The 18,775-nt window shown below is 33.7% G+C and overlaps 1 protein-coding gene across 9 annotated transcripts in view; it reads right to left on the minus strand.

The window, feature by feature from the left end:
* LOC118187421 (uncharacterized) overlaps nucleotides 1-18,775 on the minus strand; it is a 136,432-nt gene that overhangs the window by 67,875 nt on the left and 49,782 nt on the right. For 7 of the 9 annotated variants that reach the window (XM_085808627.1, XM_085808634.1, XM_085808632.1 and 4 more), the window contains exon 4: nucleotides 16,982-17,096. The exons of the other annotated variants lie outside the window; for them this stretch is intronic. The gene's annotated coding sequence lies outside the window, so the exon portion shown is untranslated. The remainder of the gene's footprint in view (nucleotides 1-16,981; nucleotides 17,097-18,775) is intronic. 9 annotated transcript variants of the gene reach the window in all.

Raw genomic sequence — 18,775 nt, forward strand, 5'->3', positions numbered from 1 at the left:
AAAGGTGATTAAGTAAAGAAACTTGAGTTTTTGCTTACAGAATGGAGATAAATCTTCAGAATGGCATTTACTAATATATCTGAGACCAGAAAGAGCACAAACTCCTCAAGTCAAAATTCAAGGTCGTACTAATTGTTTCCTTCGAAACCTTGAGTATCGTTTATCATGAATTTCTTTCAACAGCGTTCGCTCTCGATGCTGCAAACTACCTATAAGACTTGTGCGTTTTTTGGAGTGGAAAAATATTAGAAGTGGAAAACCGGATGGATTGTGCACCAGGACAACAATCTAACCACACTGTCATGTCAGTTAAATTACTTGTATCACAGAACAGATGCTGTCAGAGCATAATCACCTCCTGGCCAGATTTTTAGCTCTCTGATGTTTATTTGCTCTTTCTAATTAAGATGCATATATGGGGTTAACGTTTTTACACAGTTCAGGTCATTCAGATCAACAAGATGGCCCAATATATGACAGATACCAAAAAAGGCCTTCTTCTAGTGTTTTCAGCAGAGGGAACAGCACTGCAGCAACTATATGTATTCTTATAAATTATATCGAGGACGGCTTGGTTATAATTTTTCCATACAAATAAAACTGCTCTACGAGCATTTTCCGATAAATCTTTTAACATATTGTTACGTTTTTTTCTTCTTTTCTGACCCCAGTTGTTACGTTATTTTCTTCTTTCACATTCGTACGGGATTTGGAGTGAATAACGACGACACTTCATGGTGAAGTATCGAAACACACTTTATTGGCCAGTATCGTCAGGACAGCTTCAAAACACGTTTTTACAGTCGTCGATGAACTACTATAAACACGCTGATACGATCAGCGACACAGACCCCATGTTATCAGGCTATCACGGTGGAGACAGCTTCACGGCAAAGCACTAGAATACAGCTCCCGACTCTGCTTGGTCGTTCTCGGAACTCCACGTACTGTCGAGACTCTCCACGCTACAACTCGCGATGCACTCTACGACACACAGAGCACAGCTCCCGACTCTTTGGTTCAGTCGTTCCCGGAGCTCAACACGCTCTCTCGACGATGCGCTAACCGCGATACACTACGAGACTCTTTCGGTGCACTCGACGATCCACTCGGCACTCGCTGCCCGGCTGTCAACTCGATCGACTCCGCAGGGATTGACTCTCTACACGAGACACCAACTTGATACTAACTATCTCGCACTCGCACTCTAGACGAGGCACACACTCTGACTCGCCCTCTCGACGATGCACTCACTAACTGACTGCGGACCAGCAGAGTTTATATAGCTTTCGGTTTGTGTTCGAGAACATTCTGGGCTAAACCGGAGTAGGCTCTCAATCCCGGAACGAATTCTATTGTTTGCTGGATGAGTCCAAGATTTGTAGATATGGTACGTGAAAGTAGGGATGAGCTAAGAGGAGAAAGGAAAAGGGATTTTGAGTATAGGGAATTTCAGTCGTTCCGGGATTGAGCGCCTACTATGAACGAGCTCCTGCTTTGTGAGGGTAGCCAGCGTTTCGTTAGTAAGTGTATTATTTATTATTCTTATTGATTGTCTGCCCTTATTTTTTTACAGTTACAATTTTCTACAATACCTTAAGAAAATAAAAACTTTACAGTTACGTATTGTAACTTTATGTAATACTCTGTTACTTTACCGTAATAAGAGTTCTAATAAATATTAAATTTCGTGGGAATAAACAAAATTATGTAATTTCGCCAAAACGTTATGCCTTTAAGCAAATTTTAAATAAGCATACAATTTTACATTGAAAACACGTATTTCTCTACGAAATATTTTTTTTTGTTCCATAAATTAATAAAAATTAATCTGTCCTTAAACAAAATGTTCAATAAAACATAGAGCATAAAAATAAGCAGTAAAACTCCTTCCACGGTTCGGGAATAAGTCAGCGAGCATATCCCTTTTTTCCCTAGCACCCACTGAAAGCCATTCCACGATCTAATTATTTCCGTTGGAAACCATTCCGGAACCTTTCCTTTCTATTCCTCTCACCTGCGTATATTGAACTCGCCCAGCTAACAATAGCAGGCGCTCCGAGATTGATGGTCTATTCTAAACCGGTAAGAATTCATTCCAGAAGGTTCTCCAACCGTCTATGGTATATCGCCAATTTCGTCGCTAAACGGGCGATTTCTCGCCATATGTGGCAAGCCTGCCTTCCCTTGCCATTTTATGGCAACCCTAAATCTGCTTTGTGGGGAAGCTATCTTACCGCAGCTGTACATTTCGTAACAATATGCATACAGTTTTTCTCTTAAATACATAAGCATTCTTTTAACTTTCGATTGAAGCTTTCTAGAGCTACTGAAGGATGATCTGCTAATGGGAAATTGATTATGCGCTATCATTTCAAAACACCTGCAGCATTTCTAACAAAACATACAAAACGAAGAAGACGTCCATCGAAAATGACGAAAATATGTGACAATTTTCAGTTAAAAAGTTCTAAAGCATAACACATTTTATTTGAATCCTATTAATATGGTGCTGCGGTTACTTGGAGTCTCGAAAGGAGGCAGACATATCGCTCCATCTCCTGGCATTTTTGTTCAGAATTGGTTTTCAAATGTAGGGTACTAACTTGTATAAAAATTTAAAGTGTTTAACACCTTACTTAGACTGGCAAGCGAGTTATCGCTGGATCTGTAAAAATACTACGAAGTCCTACGGTAGTTTCAAAATAAACTTTTTAATTTGAGCTTAAAAACTGTACAACTCGTATGTACAAATCAAAGTCTGTCACTTGCGAATGTAGAGATCGGGAATTTGAATTTACAAATTAAAGAACTTTCAGCTGGAGTCTACAAAAGCTGGTTTAACTAAGCGTCGGCTCCAAACTTTTAAGTGAGCGATTTAACTTTGGCTAAAAAATTTTCTAATACCTGAAACTAACTTAGCAAAGCTGGATGAAAGAACGCGCAAACTGCGAACGTCGTTGCCAAACATCTTTGTTCCAACTTAAATACGCCTACTCATTTGCATTACGGTGAAGGCTAACGAAAGGAGAAGTGGCAGTATAGATCTAAATCATAACGAAAAGGGTTGATGAACATTAACTGTATATCGTAACCGTTCTGTCGTGTACTGAGCTATTCAGATTATTTGTTGATTTCGAACAGCTCAGGAGATCATCTTATCTACAACCCAAAACGTTTCCTAATATACTTGATAACACAGTTGAAGGACCAAATAAAAAAATGTTCTAGGCAAGATTTATGCCTTTAGTAGGAGATATACAAACAATATGAACTACAGAATGGAATTTAACTAATAATTTATCAATAGCGAATGCTTTTGAAACTGTCATTACCTTTTCGAACTCAAAACATTTATCTCCTGTTCCTTTCCAGTTTGAGTAGTAGAGGTTTTTTGTCTCTGTTAGTTCAATTCTTAAGCACAAAGCAACATTTTCTTTTCTTTTTCACTTTGTTTTCACTAATCTAAATTTCTTGAGTATATATTTTAGAATATTTCAAAATCTGCTCTCATTCATGAGCTCAGTTATCTAAGATTGCTGTTAACAGATTATTGCTATTGAATAGATATTTTTTCTTTTATTGCTGACACAAAGCTTTTTAAAAAATTGTAATAAACGACATATTCTATGAGAAACAATCAAAACTCGATTGTCATTCTATTCTATTAGTAACTAATTCCACTATTCACCAAATATTTAGCTTCCATTAATTATATTTTTTTCCTTCCAATAACAAAACTTATAATTTCCTTCTGAAGTTTTACTCAAGATATGAATACCTTAAAACTTTACGATATTCTTTGGAAATGTTTTACTACATGTCGTTCCAACTGAAGTGTCAACTCTTCGCTGTTTTCGTAACAAGAATTTTAAAATCGGAAAGACAAAAAAAGTTTGTCGCTTACTACTATGCTACTATGATCTCTCAAACGCATATGTGGTAAAGTTTATATTAATTAAACATATAATTTCTTACGTTAACTCTTTCCTTCACTTCTCCTCTCCGTCAACTCAATGAGAAATGCAAATGAAATGAGTTTAAATAATGAAAGAGGTTTAAATGAGATATTATTCGCAATTATTCGCAGGAGTGCTGCATCTGTTGTAGGTAATGTAGTCTGAGAATTGTAGGTAACCAACTGCAGGTAACGCAATCTGAAATTTCACACACTATAGACTACTTAAGCTGCTTAAGATAATTAACGGGGCGTATTTTAAATGTCGGCTAGCGAGATGCTAAAGCCGGAATGACATTAGCAGGACTGGCGGCAATACGCAACAGCAACGCGAGGCTGCCAGAGTCTCTAAAACATTCACAACTTCTGCTTAAGTACTTAACAACTAATTTTCATTCTTATTAGGACTAAGGAAAAAGAAAAGTTCAAATCATAACAACTAGTTAATTGACATAAAATCCTCCAGATAGACTAAGAAAAAACTTTAATTAAATTGTGATTATACATGTTTAGTCTTCTCCATTAAGTTAGTAAAAAAGATCACGAAACAATGACAGAAGTTGCGTGCAAATATAAGAAGGGATGCCTTCTTGGATTAATGGGAATTACTTATAGTTTGGCTTAGCTTACAAAGGCTATTTGCCTAAGAGGACGATTGTCTTCTTGGAGGAGAAATTTTCAAGAGAATCTGGCCCGTATTCACGTTACACATGAGGAAAACCACAAAAAATCCCATGTAATTGTCCATACAATTCATAATTTTGGCCAGACCATCCAACTGATTCGGGGCTAAAAGAAGCAAATCAGTAGTAATTAGCTCCGGCTTCTATGCACGGAATGTGAATTGGTTGGATATAAGAGGTTGCCATGGGTCTTCTCACGTGCAACGTAAATATGAGCATGCTTCCGAGAAAGTTCTAAATGAAAGCATCCCATCTCCTAAGCAGACAACTGTGTGTGCTTTACCATTAATCTAATTCATGGATGATAAAGCGTGCTATGTTTCAACTCGATGATTATCTTTAAAATGGAGAAACAAATGCATTAACTATATAACTCCCCAGAATTTTAGCCCTATAAATTTTAATTTTGGTCGACAAAGTCTGCAGAATATGAACTCTATTGAGCATGAATGAGGTAGATACACTATGGAGGAAAATTGAAAAAAAAAATGTTCTAATATTATATGAACACTTTTAAAAAACATTTATTATCAGCTATTAACCTAATTTAGTTCAGTCTAGCCTTATTCAGTAGTGTCCATCTGGTCCCCCTACTGGAACTATTTTAAACTAAAGCAATTGAACTGCTATAGAAAACTGAAAAATAATGATTTAGAAGCATGCTTTCCCTTAAAATTAATAAAATGCATATTTTATGCTTTTTAAACATAATATACTAAGCAAATGAATTAAATAAAGGCATGATGGCATTTCAGTATAAAATGGTATGTTCCTTTATAGAAAAAAATATTGAATGAATATTTATCTTTTAAAGAAAGGCGCAAGAATGGGCCGAAAAGTATCCCTTTGGCTAACCACTTCAGGAAAGCAAGCTTCCAATTGAAAAACTTTTATTGTCTGACCAGTTCAGGAGAACAAGGTTCCAATTTACAAATTACGCTTCCAATCCATAAACTAACTAAACAGCTATTGAATTTGTGCATTTAGAAGATAATATACTTGCACTTTTGTAAGGTAGTTTACTCCATTATGTTCTACATATGACCGATATTCTTCTTTGAAATTTGGTTGAATACTGTAGGTATACTTACTCTACAAATTTATTAAGAATTATGATTAATTTATTGAAATTTCTGCTCTATGCGGTTCATGTAAGAAAGTTTTTAGATTTCAGAATTACTGAACTTTCCGACTGCTAGATAATTAACTACTTTCAAATACTCCACCTTACAATAAGAAATTTTATAACTAAAAAACCCACGCATAAGGCAAAACTTAAGAAAATAAAGCTCGTGCGTCCCTTTTGAGCTACATCTGCACAGGTGGTTGTTTAAAAAAGATTGCACACCTAAATATCACTTGAATGGTTTTCGTAGATTAACGATTAGAGTTTAAGAAATGAATTTAATAACAACTATGATAATTTACAGCACATGATACCTTTCGAGAAAAATATGAGATTTTTATGCATTAAAAGTTTTATCTCTACAACGAAAATCCCAAGTAAGCAATTTCTTAACTCGTTATTAACCTTTCGAAGAACGGGAAAGTATGTTCATAATATAGAAACTTAATTTCAATTAATAAAATGCAAAAGGCTTTTAAAAAATATCACATTTGTTAAGATATGCATTTACAAGGTGTATCAGCACTAGATAATTATAAGCTTTTGGTAGGATAATTAATGTTCGGACAACTCGGCAACACACAGCATTGCAGGGTCGGAAATGACATGTGCATGCGGTAGTGTATATAGAAAATATCAAAAATGAAAAGACTTCACCTAAGTGAATATATGATTTAATAATAAATGTACACTGCTCAAAAAAAAAAAAAAAAAAAAAAAAAAAAAAAAAATGGGACAGTCCTATATCTCCCGATCTACTGGGCCGATTGACAAAATTCAAATTGCGTTCTTCATGTCTCGAAAGCGCGACTTAGGATATATATTAGATTTATATATAGCACTATTCTAACATAGGTATTTTGACACAAAATTGGACTTTTTCTGAAATAACATACCAATTTTTTTACATATTTCGATTCTAGGACTCAAATTACGCCTAAATATGAAATTTTGTAAAATTTGGAGCGAAATTTACGGAGAAATTCACAAATTTATGTTGGCACTTTTTTGTCAGTTTGCGCCAAGAATACTTCACTTGGCGAACTTCTTAATATATGGCAACCTAGTTTCCTTAGGAAAAAAAGTCACCATCGTTCCTTTTTTCCAAATAATATTCTTTATATTATATTTTTCATTATAACTTATTATTTTAAGTAATTTTTTCTTTTCGAATTTCATTTTAATTGTTTAAGTAGCATGGTTTTTTTTTTTTTTTTTTTTTTTTTTTTTTCCGAATAACTGTTTTAAAAATTTCTATTTACCTATTCGAACTGCGTAAATAAAAGTTCAGCGTTTATTTTTATTTTTTTTTTTTTCAAATAGTTTTCTTTATATATATTTTTCGTCATAGCTATTATTTTAGGTCATTTTTAAATTTTTATACTTTTATTTTAATTGTTTGTGTTGCATTGTCTCTTCAGATAATTGTTTTAAAATTTTCTATTTATTCCTTCGAACTGAGCATTTTAAATATATTTATTAATATCAATTTTCCAGAATTTGATTTTATTTATTTGAACTGCGTTTTTTTCGGAAGAATACTTTGTAACCCAGACTACGATGCGTTTGAAAACTGCATACTATATTAAAAGAGAAAATACAGTAAAGCACAGTTTTACACGCCTTTCAATGTTCCGTTCAGAAAAAAAAATATATAAATAAGAGAGATGTATAACCGATATTTTAACTTAGGATGACTTGCATACACTGCTTTAAACAGTTTTATCATTGTGCCCATTGCTTTACACAATTTTATCCTACATTTGGTTTCTTAAAATGTTATTCATATTTTAGTCAAATATTTTATTTTTGAAATCGCAAGAATCAAATATCATAAGATTGAAAAGTTTTAAATTTAAAAAAATACGAATACTAAATTTTACGAAAAAATTTATTTTTCTTCTCTGTTTCTTTAAGCATTCTGAAAGTATATTGAAAAGTATCCAACATTTCGAAACATTTTGGTATTTCTGACAATCATTTTAAATAAAGTTATCGCCTTCCATTTCATAAAGGCCCACAAACGGCCGAGCGGTAAAGTTGCTGAACACTGGTAGTTCACTCCGGGGTTCGAACCCCGGTAAACGGGCTGGTTGCATGGGCGTTTTCGTGGATTTTCTCATGTGTACCGCGTATGACAGCTGGTTTCCCTTAGAAAGTTCTTCACGAAGTATTTCGTCAGAGCCTTTATCAGTCTTTAGAGGCTAAACATTTTGAAGCTATGAGATGAAAGGAAAGACTGGTTTCATCAAAAGGTTTTGGTTTTTTTTATTATGACAAAGCACACTACGGCTATCTGCCTAAGGGGAGGGATGCCTTCCTGGAGAACTTTCTAAGGGAAACTGGCTCGCATACACGTTACACTTGGGGAAAACCACGAAAACGCCTATGCAGCCAGCCCGTTCGCGGGATTCGAACCTCGGACCAAACTACCAGTGTTCAGCGACTTTACCGCTCGGCCGCTAGTTCATCAGGAAGGGAAAAAAAACATCTTTAAGTGACATCCACATACATCACTGGATAAACTCCTGAATCTTCAAATAATTCGACTGAGGAAATCATGGGATTCACCATTTATGATACGATATGATGTTCTATAACGTAATTTACACAACCATATAGTTTAAAACCAGTCGCTCTTCACTTTAATCTGCAATGATATCGTTTTGTCTTTTCTGTTAACACAAGCTCAATTGATGGTATTTGCTGGTGTACTCGTCCAAGTGTTTTCTCTTTGAACACCTAAATTCTTTGAAGTATCCTGAAAGTATATTCGAAAGCGTCCAGCTTTTTGAACATCTTGGTACGTCTGACAGCCAAATTTCCCTGCAAATTTTTGCTTACTTTTCTCCCTAATTTTCTTCTTTCCTTCTACAGTTATTTTCAGTGCTCACACAAGAAAATTAAGATTTTTCGACTGGTGGATTTCCATACATTTTGCATTCTTGTCAATTTTTTAAAATATCAATTATATGAATTGCGTTTCAGCTAAAGACAGCTTTTCATTTTTTAGTCATTTTAGCTATAAATAAAGTTTAAAGCGAAGTCCAAAGGATAAATAATTTAATTAAAAGATTTTTGCTAAATGACAAAGAAATAAAACAGTCCAGCAGGGTTTATTCTGTACCACAGAGTAACCCGATTCTTATATCGGCTGAAACAATCTAAATCATATTAAAGATCATGTTTTTTTTATACAATCTATAACGCGAGAGAAAAAATTAGCTTTTTAAAACATGCTTTCTAAGAGAATTAATATAAAAATTTATATTTATATATATACTTTTTAAAGGTGGGACTTGAACCAAACTGTCAGACTTTTAAAGCTTATTTTACATGGTGGTTATTATTAAAGTTCCACTTTGAAATGGTCATAAAAGGAAAACTACCGGACCAAATGTTATCAAACTTGGGAATCGTGTAAAGGAGGTTACGAGAATTTATTTTCGGCGTAAAAAAAAAAGAGTTCAAAAACTCACCATCAGGGAAAAATGGCGCTGTATACAATATTGTTAAATGAAATAAGACACGAAAACATCTGTTTAAAATATGTTTAATATTTTCCGAAACGTGTTACAAAGCATGTTCAATGTAGCGTCCAGCATTTTCCGAAAGCAAGTTAAATCATGTTACTGCATTCTCAACAGCAGCTCTTAGCATATCAGGTTTGGTTTTGGTTTGGTTTATTAGATTACGGCAAAGCACTCGAGGGCTATCTGCCTTAAGAGAGGGATGTCTTCGTGGAGGACTTTTTAAGGGAAACTGGCTCGTATACACGTTACACATAGCATATCAGGAGGAATGTTATCAGTGTATCACATTTTTCATTTCTGCCAAATTGTTTAGATTATCACCATAAACAGTGCTTTTGAGATAACCTCATAGACAAAAGTCACAGAGGTTGAGGTCTGGTGGGAAGAGGGGAAGTGTTGGCCTATAAGACGTTCATTTGTGAAATGTTGCCTAAGTAACTATGCGACACTCTTGAGGTGGTGCCCAGCCCTGCATAAAAATCGTAGTATCTAAAATGCCACGTTACTGCAGTTCATGTATCACGAAACATTTTAATATTGGCTCTAAGGAACTGCAATCGCAGTGGTCCAGCTGTCGACTGCTCTTCAGAAAAAAATGGTTCAGTTATAAAACTAGCTGTCATTCAAGAGTAAACGGTGTGAAATGACTGTTACGCAATCGAATGCAGTAGGAGAATGCAATGGAACTACATAGATAACATGAGAGATTTCTTTGGCCCAAATCGATTAAAAGCGTTTTGAATCAGTATCTTCATGTTTTAGTGCCGAATTCAGGCTTAAAAAATTACAAATTAGCGATCTGTAAGAAAACGATTTCCAGATTGTACGCACTTGTGAGAGTGATTTGCGATCTCACATTTTCTAATCGCTAATTCTTGGTTTTCACGGACGAAATTCTCACTTACAGGGATGGCGCACTCGAAATTTATCGAATTTAACGTCTTTAAATAATAATTTGCCTACTTCAAAGTTTCTTAAGGGTATACAACATATTAAACCCGTTTAAGAAAAGGTTAAGTTGGACTCCGACCCATATTTCGTTTAACAATATTGCATACAGCGCCATTTTTCTCCCTGGTGGTGAGGTTTCGAACTTCCTTTTTTTCGCGGAAAATAAATTCCCATGACCTCCTTTACACGATTTCCAAGTTTGATAACATTTGATCCAGTAGTTTTCCTTTTATGACCGTTTCAATGTGGAACTTTAATTATAACCACTCTGTATATTATTAAATTTTAATTTGAAGCTATGCGTTATATGTATAGCATGCGTAAAATTTTCGCTTTTATGGAAAAATAAAAAATCGAAGCAAATATACTTAGTATAATGGACCAAAACTGAAAACATTTCCCCTCCCTCCGAAAATAAAATATTGAAATTTCGAACTTGAATTTACTGGGTTATCGAAATATTGAATTTGACTTATCTTCTAAGTCCTAGTTCCGACAACAATTCCGTCAAAAATTCCGAATTACTTAAGCTAAAGTTAAAGATTTAGTATATATTCACTGTATGTTAATAAAGTAATCAGAGTGGAATAAAAATAGATTATAGAATTTACGCTGATGTAACTCTTTGTCTGACTGCACAACATGTAATGGAAGAGAAGGTTTGTAGAGATCTGTTTTTCACATGCCTCTAAAAGTAGATGTCATATTAATTTTGTCTCTTCAATGTCAAAAAACTTTCCTTTGAGAGGCAACTTTAGTTTTTGAGAAAGAAAAAAAATCACAAGAAGACAAATTTGAAGAACATGCAGGACGATTGAATATATTACATACTTATTTTCCGAACACAAGCGGTTCTCCGACTGGTTATTGAATAATGAAAAGATGCATTGTCATGCAATACAAAACATTTGGAATACGTTTTCTGGCTGAATAACGTAAGATTAAAAGTCATCTGCTTAATTCACATCCATTTACAAGTCAACTACTCGGGCAATTGCAGAATCGTTTTGATCCTGAGCTTGTAAGACAAACCTAATATCACTGGATTTAAACACTTCTTTAATCTTCCGAGAACGTTCCTTCTTTAGCTCATATTCCAAGAATATTAAGTGAATACAATTATTGCCAAAGAAATTGAATATTCATTTGCACTACGGCTTGGTAGTTTACTAACGATTTAACAAAACTTAAATTCTGCTTTTAGTGTCAAAGAATACAACAATATTTTAAATATTTACAAATAAAATATTAAATTGGAGATTTAATTGGAGCCTCATCAGTTGCCTAGCATTTGAAAAAGAAAATATTGTTAAATACTAATTGTTTGCTGCTCAGTCTAACCCAGGCTGCATGGTTGGTTTTCGTAGTTTTTAGGTTCTCTTTACAAAGATTCTCTATGAAAGCATCTTAATCAAATAGCTCCCATGTTCTTTCTATGTTCAAATAACCAACTAACCTAGTTTAAGCGCGATTTCCAAGTGAAGTTACTAGTAAAATCCGAATACTCATTAAAAATCCTGTAGCTAGCCAATCGGGAGTAACATGAAAGATACGGAACCAATAATTGAAATGTTGTTACGGTACGCTGTTTCTTAACTTAGATGGTCATTCCTTAATTAAATAGCCCACCAACAGCCGAGCGGTAAAGACGCTGAACACTGGTAGTTCGGTTCGAGTTTCGAATCCCGCGAACGGGCTGGCCGCATGGGCAGTTTCGTGGTTTTCCCCATGTGTAACGTGTATACGAGCCAGTTTCCCTTAAAAAGTCCTCCACGAAGGCATCCCTCCCTTTAGGCAGATAGCCCTCGTGTGCTTTGCCATAATTAAATAATCCAATCCAATCCTTAATTAAATATAATTGATTTGTAAATTCTACTAGAACTGACGGTAAGAATTGAAGTGGAAATAAGTAATATGGTGTGCAATCTTGATTAATATAAAATTTAAAATATTTGCATAGAAAAATGTTTGCATTCAGACAGAAAGTTTTTTGAAATATTTGCAATTACTTTATAAGAAGGATTTATTAATAACAGCAATAATTACTTATTATATTACTGATGATTAGGATTCAGTTCTTGACAATTACATTCTAAATTAGAATTTTAAGGATATAATGAAAATACGCTACGCACAAAAATACATTTTAGGAAAAAAATGAGTTGATTTTTTATGTTTTAAAACTTCTTAATTCATTTAGTAAACATCGTATCCTCGTTGTTTATTGAATCCAGAATGTTGGTGTCGTTTATATAATTATTCTTACTTGTCCACAGAATCTGCTGACTTCTCCAGCCATTAAGTAGCTGCAGATCATTTCTACATAACCATTGAACTTCCATTAATTCAGTCTCTAGAGGGTTGTATGTTTATATCATAATTTAACTTTTATAAAAAATGATTATTCTAAATATTATGTTTCTATAAAAATATATTGTGCCTTAAAAATATGGATAATAGTATCAGCCGCTCTTTCAGCAACTTCAAAAGCAACAGTTTGTTTAGAAATAAATTATGCAGTTAATGTCATAAAATTCAAATAAATATCAAACGAAAATTCTCAGTTTTAGACAATTCGATTTAAACGAAGTAAAGTAGCAGACGATAAAACGCCGAAGGTAAAAATTTACTCTTACAAAAACTTACTCTTAAATTTTTTAAAAAAAGAAAAGATACGAGAGAAATTTAAAAAAAATAGTTAAAAATTTGAATAATATCATCTATAATTTAAAAAAATAGCCTTTCATATAGTATTAATAAATATTTATTACGCATCATTGAGGGAAAAAATGTCATATACATAATTAATTCTCCGTAAAATTTTACTTGAAGTTTAAGGTTAAAAATAGCTGTGGCAATTCAGTGTAACAAAAATCCATAGACCACATTTGGCGTTATTATCGCTCAAAAAAAAGGTGCCAAATTTCAAAACGCGAAATTATGTAAATTCGTGTATATCTTAGAAAATTTTGAGTAAAAAAGTCTAATTTTTTGCAGATATGCTTAAAAATACACCTACTTTAAGATGATGGTAAACATTTTATAGGTTATAATTCAAAATGTTTTTCGAAAAATCTATAGAAATTATTTAAAAATAAAAATTAAAAAAATAAAACGCAAAAAATGGGTAAATTTTATTTGGAATGAACCAAAATTTCGAAATGTGAGAGAAAAAATCAAAAAAGTTTAATAAAAAAAGAGATATTAATAAATATTTGCCAAATTCAATTAACATTGAGGAGCTAAAATTTTGAGAGCTAATATTTTAAAAACTAATCGTACGATTTTTACAAAACTTGGTATTCTGGCATAATTTGAGTCGTAGAATCGAAATATGTAAAAAAATTGGTATGTTATTTCAGAAAAAGTCCGATTTTGTGTCAAAATACCTATGTTAGAATAGTACTATATATAAATCTAATATATATCCTAAGTCGCGCTTTCGAGACATGAAAAACGTAGTTTGAATTTTGTCAATCGCCCCAGTAGAACGGGAGATATAGCACTGTCCCATTTTTTTTTTTTTTTTTTTTTTTTTTTTTTTTTTTTTTTTGAGCAGTGTACATTCACAAAACTAACAGAGGTCAAAGAAGGTTGTCGAAGGGTCCTCCACGAATTGTAGTACAGGCCGTCGTGTCTCCGGGGCAAGAAATATTCTAGATATTCCGGGCATGTTTCTAACTACCCTGCCAGCTATTGCGATGCGTGCAAGCAGCTCTACGGTGATGTCAACAATGGTATCCAAATCCAAAGTCTCCCTCCCACCCCTCCGAAAAAAAAAGAAACAACATCCAGCAATCCAAGTTTAGAATTTGAAGCTGCCACTGGAAGGTTTGCATCTTGGTAAATTGTACTTAATTAATAAGAAAGGCAGCAACATCAAAAGAAGGTTGCCTGGATTCGTGTACAGAAAGCTCCGGATTTCGAGCCTACTGTTATGAGCTCGTATTGTCTCCAGTTCTGACTATAGGTCCAGTTTAATGTCTATTCTAATTTAGTGTAATGTCAGTTCAGTTCTATTTTATTGCTGTTCTAACTACGTTTATAACAGGAGGCACGAACAGAAAATATTCCAGCATTAGGAAATATAATAGTTACAGCTGTATAGATGTAATGGCATGGAGCTGAACAATGATATAGACAGATGTATTGCTCTGCATAAATTTCTATAGGAAATTTCTGTCTCTAGAAAGATGTCGTGATGAAATCTTAATAATCCTGAATAAAGCTTTTAGACGGCCATTTGGAATTTTCTTACCGTAAATAATAATGTACTTTCTACTTCAAGGAAAGTGGTTGATAAATTTTTCGAAATCAAAAACACCGAAAGAATAATATCCGCAACTAAACATCATGTGATTTAAATCCAATACAGAGTATATCAGACTACGCTGGGAAAGCTTGTGCACCCTACAATTCTTCTCACACAGCTCGATGCGTTGAATACCATATACTCACTTGGACTTACTCTCTTAAATTTTAATTCTAATCCTAATGAGAACCTGAAATCGGCTGTGATATGTGTTGAGTTAAGGAAAATCGCACTTCCTATCAATGTCAAAAGTTTGCCTTTGTTTCCAAGATATTTTTTTCTTAAATTTCACTGTCATGTATTAAATTTGATTATTTATTGACATAGCTTTTGAATTATATCCATACATATTTGGATTTCTTTATTCTCTATACATGTTATGATGCCATGCATCACCACACATGAATTCATATAAGTTTATTTAACAGTTTTTGAGAACCCACCGTTTTCTTGCACTTAAGAATAATTCTTAACACAAAAGAAATTTTTTATCTACTTCATGCCCTTTGTTTTAAATGTTATATGATATTCAAACTAAGTTATTTCGAAAATGAAGAGAAGACTTAAAGAGGCTTTTCTGAATAATCTTTACTTTTCCTTATAGCCTCTTCCCCCCCCCCTCCGAATCATGTATCTTTATGTGGAATAATGTTATTTTTTCTCATCCAGAAATTGAATCTTTACATGTCATAGTATGCTGAAAAAATTAAAAGATCGATGACAGAAAACTACGTTAGTACAAAAGCCTCTTTTAATGAATACTATGCAGAGCTTACACAGTATTTTGCATTGACCAAATCTTTATGTATATGCAAGAATTTATAAAATAAGAACAGCACTTCCCCTTCTTAACTTTTGCAAAGGCATTTATTTAGTTGTATGTACATTAAGATTATTTATTTATATCAGCCAGTATTTCTAATTCATCTATTATACAATAAAATCAACAGGAATGTGGTAAAATTATTTCTTGTTTCAATACAAACAGCTCAATTAAATCAAGAAACATAATCATAATTGATTAAATAGTCTTATGGCAAAAGTTTCAAGTAGTATTTAAACTCTTAATTCATGAAAATTCATAAAGAAGCCAAAGAAAAAAATTTTTAAATTGTAGTTTCCTCTTAGCTTATGCAGATTCTGAAAGCTCTACTAAGTATTTTCTCCCGCTTTCCAGCATACCTTCGTGGTGTAATGGTAGCACACTCAGCGCGTATTCGAGAGGTCCAGGTTCGCATCCCGGGGATGGCATTGCATATTTTTCACATCTCCTGTTTCAAAATAACCTAATGACTCTACAAATGGCGCCCGAACTATAAGATGGTGGACAATAATTCGTCACAACCAGGATTTGGCGATTGGTTTCCCCTAATCCCCAGTCGTCCTTTAAAAGAGAGAGTATAAAAGCCATTTAAGCCCTGTGGCACAATGGCTGGCGTGTCGAGCAGCTGCATCACAGGTCCGAGATTCGATCCCCGGGCTGGGCAAAGTATACTCAGCCTTTCATCCCTTGAGTGGGTCGATAAAATGAGTACCACGTTCGCTTGGGGATAAAACACTGGAGGTCCCGTGACAAGCTGACCACTTGTCCAGGGCATATGCTGATGCACTCCGGAGCCTAATGTCAAGAAAGGAGATTTCGGGGCACTGCAACCGGTGGCCCAATAGGGCTGTTGCGCCCTGAGTTTAGTTTAGTTTATAAAAGGTATTTTCTCCTTCCTTCCAGCATGCCTTCGTGGTGTACCAGTAGCACAGAGGTCCAGGTTCTAGTCCCGGCGAGAGCACTGCACATTTTTCACATCTCTTGCTTCAAAATAGCCTAATAACTCTACAGCTTTTTTAAGTATATTTTATTTAAAACTTGTTTCGAGAATTTGTATAGATGATTATACAGCTTGGTATGTTCTCGTTGCTCTAAAATAATGGGTTCACATCTTATACTATTTTACGCTTTCTGCTTGCAAGCATACTACAGCCTAAGATAGTTTATTATTTGCCTTTTCATGAGTTACCCTGAACATAACTGTAAAATACATTCTTAATTCTGTGTTAAACTAACACTCCAACAGACATTCTTGAAAAATTTTATATGTTTGGATACAGATTCTTATGGTTAAAGGGAATTTTTGCTGGCCTTAATTTTTGGAAAATAATGCCTTTTCTTAACAAAATCAAAAATACATTTTGGATACTAGCAACATCGTATTTTGTTTGCCTTGAATTACACTACAGTGTAGTTATAAAAAGAAACTGCACACAATTTTCAGCATGATGCAAATTCGTATTTATTATATATTAGTATTACAAAGTGCATATTTAAAAATATTTACTGAAAAGTTTGTGAAGGCAAAATTATGTAACAAGTTTTTAAAAGATTAAAGCACATTTAGGGGAATGGAACATTTTATATTCTCTGACCTATAATTCTGTCTTCAGCCTCCTCAGAAATGTCCTCGGTGAAGCCATTTCTAAGATAATATGGCACATATCCACATTTCATTTGCAGAAAAACACACAATCAGTGCCTGTCACCCTAGAAGAAAGAAACATTCCAATCCGCTCAATAAGTTTACCCATGTAAGATTTCAGAAGTAATCAATAACGTAAATTTCACAGATACATTTATAAGAGGTATTTGATAAGGAGAGGAGAAGATATTCGATCTTGGCTCATAAAACTACATTAAAATATGCTTTATAAACACATTTTTTATCATAATTTATTTATAAATATGAAACACATATATAAAACAGTAATTTAAATAATAATGTAATAAATTTTGTGATTTATGGTACCGCAAGGTTCTATAAATATTTGGTATTGTAAGATTTCATAGTATGTATATATGAATCAAATATCTTGGGATGCACCATCTAGATACAATTAAATACTTAACTATTTCACAAATACATATCTCACAAAAATATGATTTTTCAAAAGTGATCTCCCTGGCTCTTTTCATCTTTCAGGAAAATTTGGAAAGAAAAGTGCTAGAACTTCGAAGAGAATATAAATTTAGAATTACTTGTAACCTACTTTCTATGAAACTTATCTTTTAGCCTCTTACTTTTTTTCTAATCAATAAGTGTAGAAATCACCTTTCGAGCTATATTAATAGAAGAAAATAAATGCTAAAATATCAGTACCCTTGCTGTAATATTTTGATATCCAAATAAAATACTTTCTGATTCAGAACATGTGCACTTGCATTTATATACTGTATTTTTAATATAAGAGATTGCAAAAATGCTAAAAAAAACAAAATAACTATTCAATTCACTGATATTCAAAATATGAAAATTATTAAAATCAAATTAAACTTTTGTTATAGAGGAGGAATATGGGAAAATGGCATATAAACTTTCATAGACATAGATTGTTTATAATTTGAATGCATATAGAGTATTGTTGCTCTATATACAAAACTTTAAAAAAAATAGCAAACTGCATTTCTCTTTCAGTGCATAGCCCACCAGCGGCCGAGCGGTAAAGTCGCAAAACACTGGTAGTTCGGTCGCGAGTTCGAATCTCGCGAATGGGGTTGGCTGCAAGTGCATTGTCGTAGTTTTCACCATGTTAGCGTGTATATGAGCCAGTTTTCCTTAGAAAGTCCTCCCTCCTCTTAGCAGAATAGCCCTTGAATATTTTGCCATTATCAAATACACCACACCTTCAGTGGATAGACATATTTCAGTTCATGTTTCCATACTATGAATTAAATCATCAATTAAATCCAATGGGATGTGCCATTCTTGTAAAAGGGCAGATCTGACTTTCTGGAGGCTCCATGAAACGAACTGGCATGAGCCCATTTATATGATTCAGAGCATCTAAGAGATGTTCAACAACAATAAACTCAGGAGAGTATATAGTGCCTAATGTATTCAAACAATATCCTGCAGTACATCTACCAAGGTTTTCATCCACCCATAACAGCTCTATGAGTCAATGTTATCCATAAGCAAAATCTTTAAACACAAAGCAAACTCAGAAGCCTTATTTGGGGAAGCACAACATTATCTATATATCACTGCATGATTACAGAATTTCTCTTACAAATATGGAGCACAGTAAGGCTGTTTCTTATGACCCTCATAATAAGTAAATTGACACCATAGAAACAATATCTTTCAGGATGTGACAGAATGTTGTAGGTACCAGACCCTCTCCAGATAAAAGTACATTTGGAATTATTTATACTTAAAATAAATT

This window comes from Stegodyphus dumicola, chromosome X1 (assembly GCF_044657685.1).
Source record: "Stegodyphus dumicola isolate Sdum_Otavi_A_Nest chromosome X1, ASM4465768v1".
In the NCBI taxonomy this organism is placed as follows: domain Eukaryota; kingdom Metazoa; phylum Arthropoda; class Arachnida; order Araneae; family Eresidae; genus Stegodyphus; species Stegodyphus dumicola.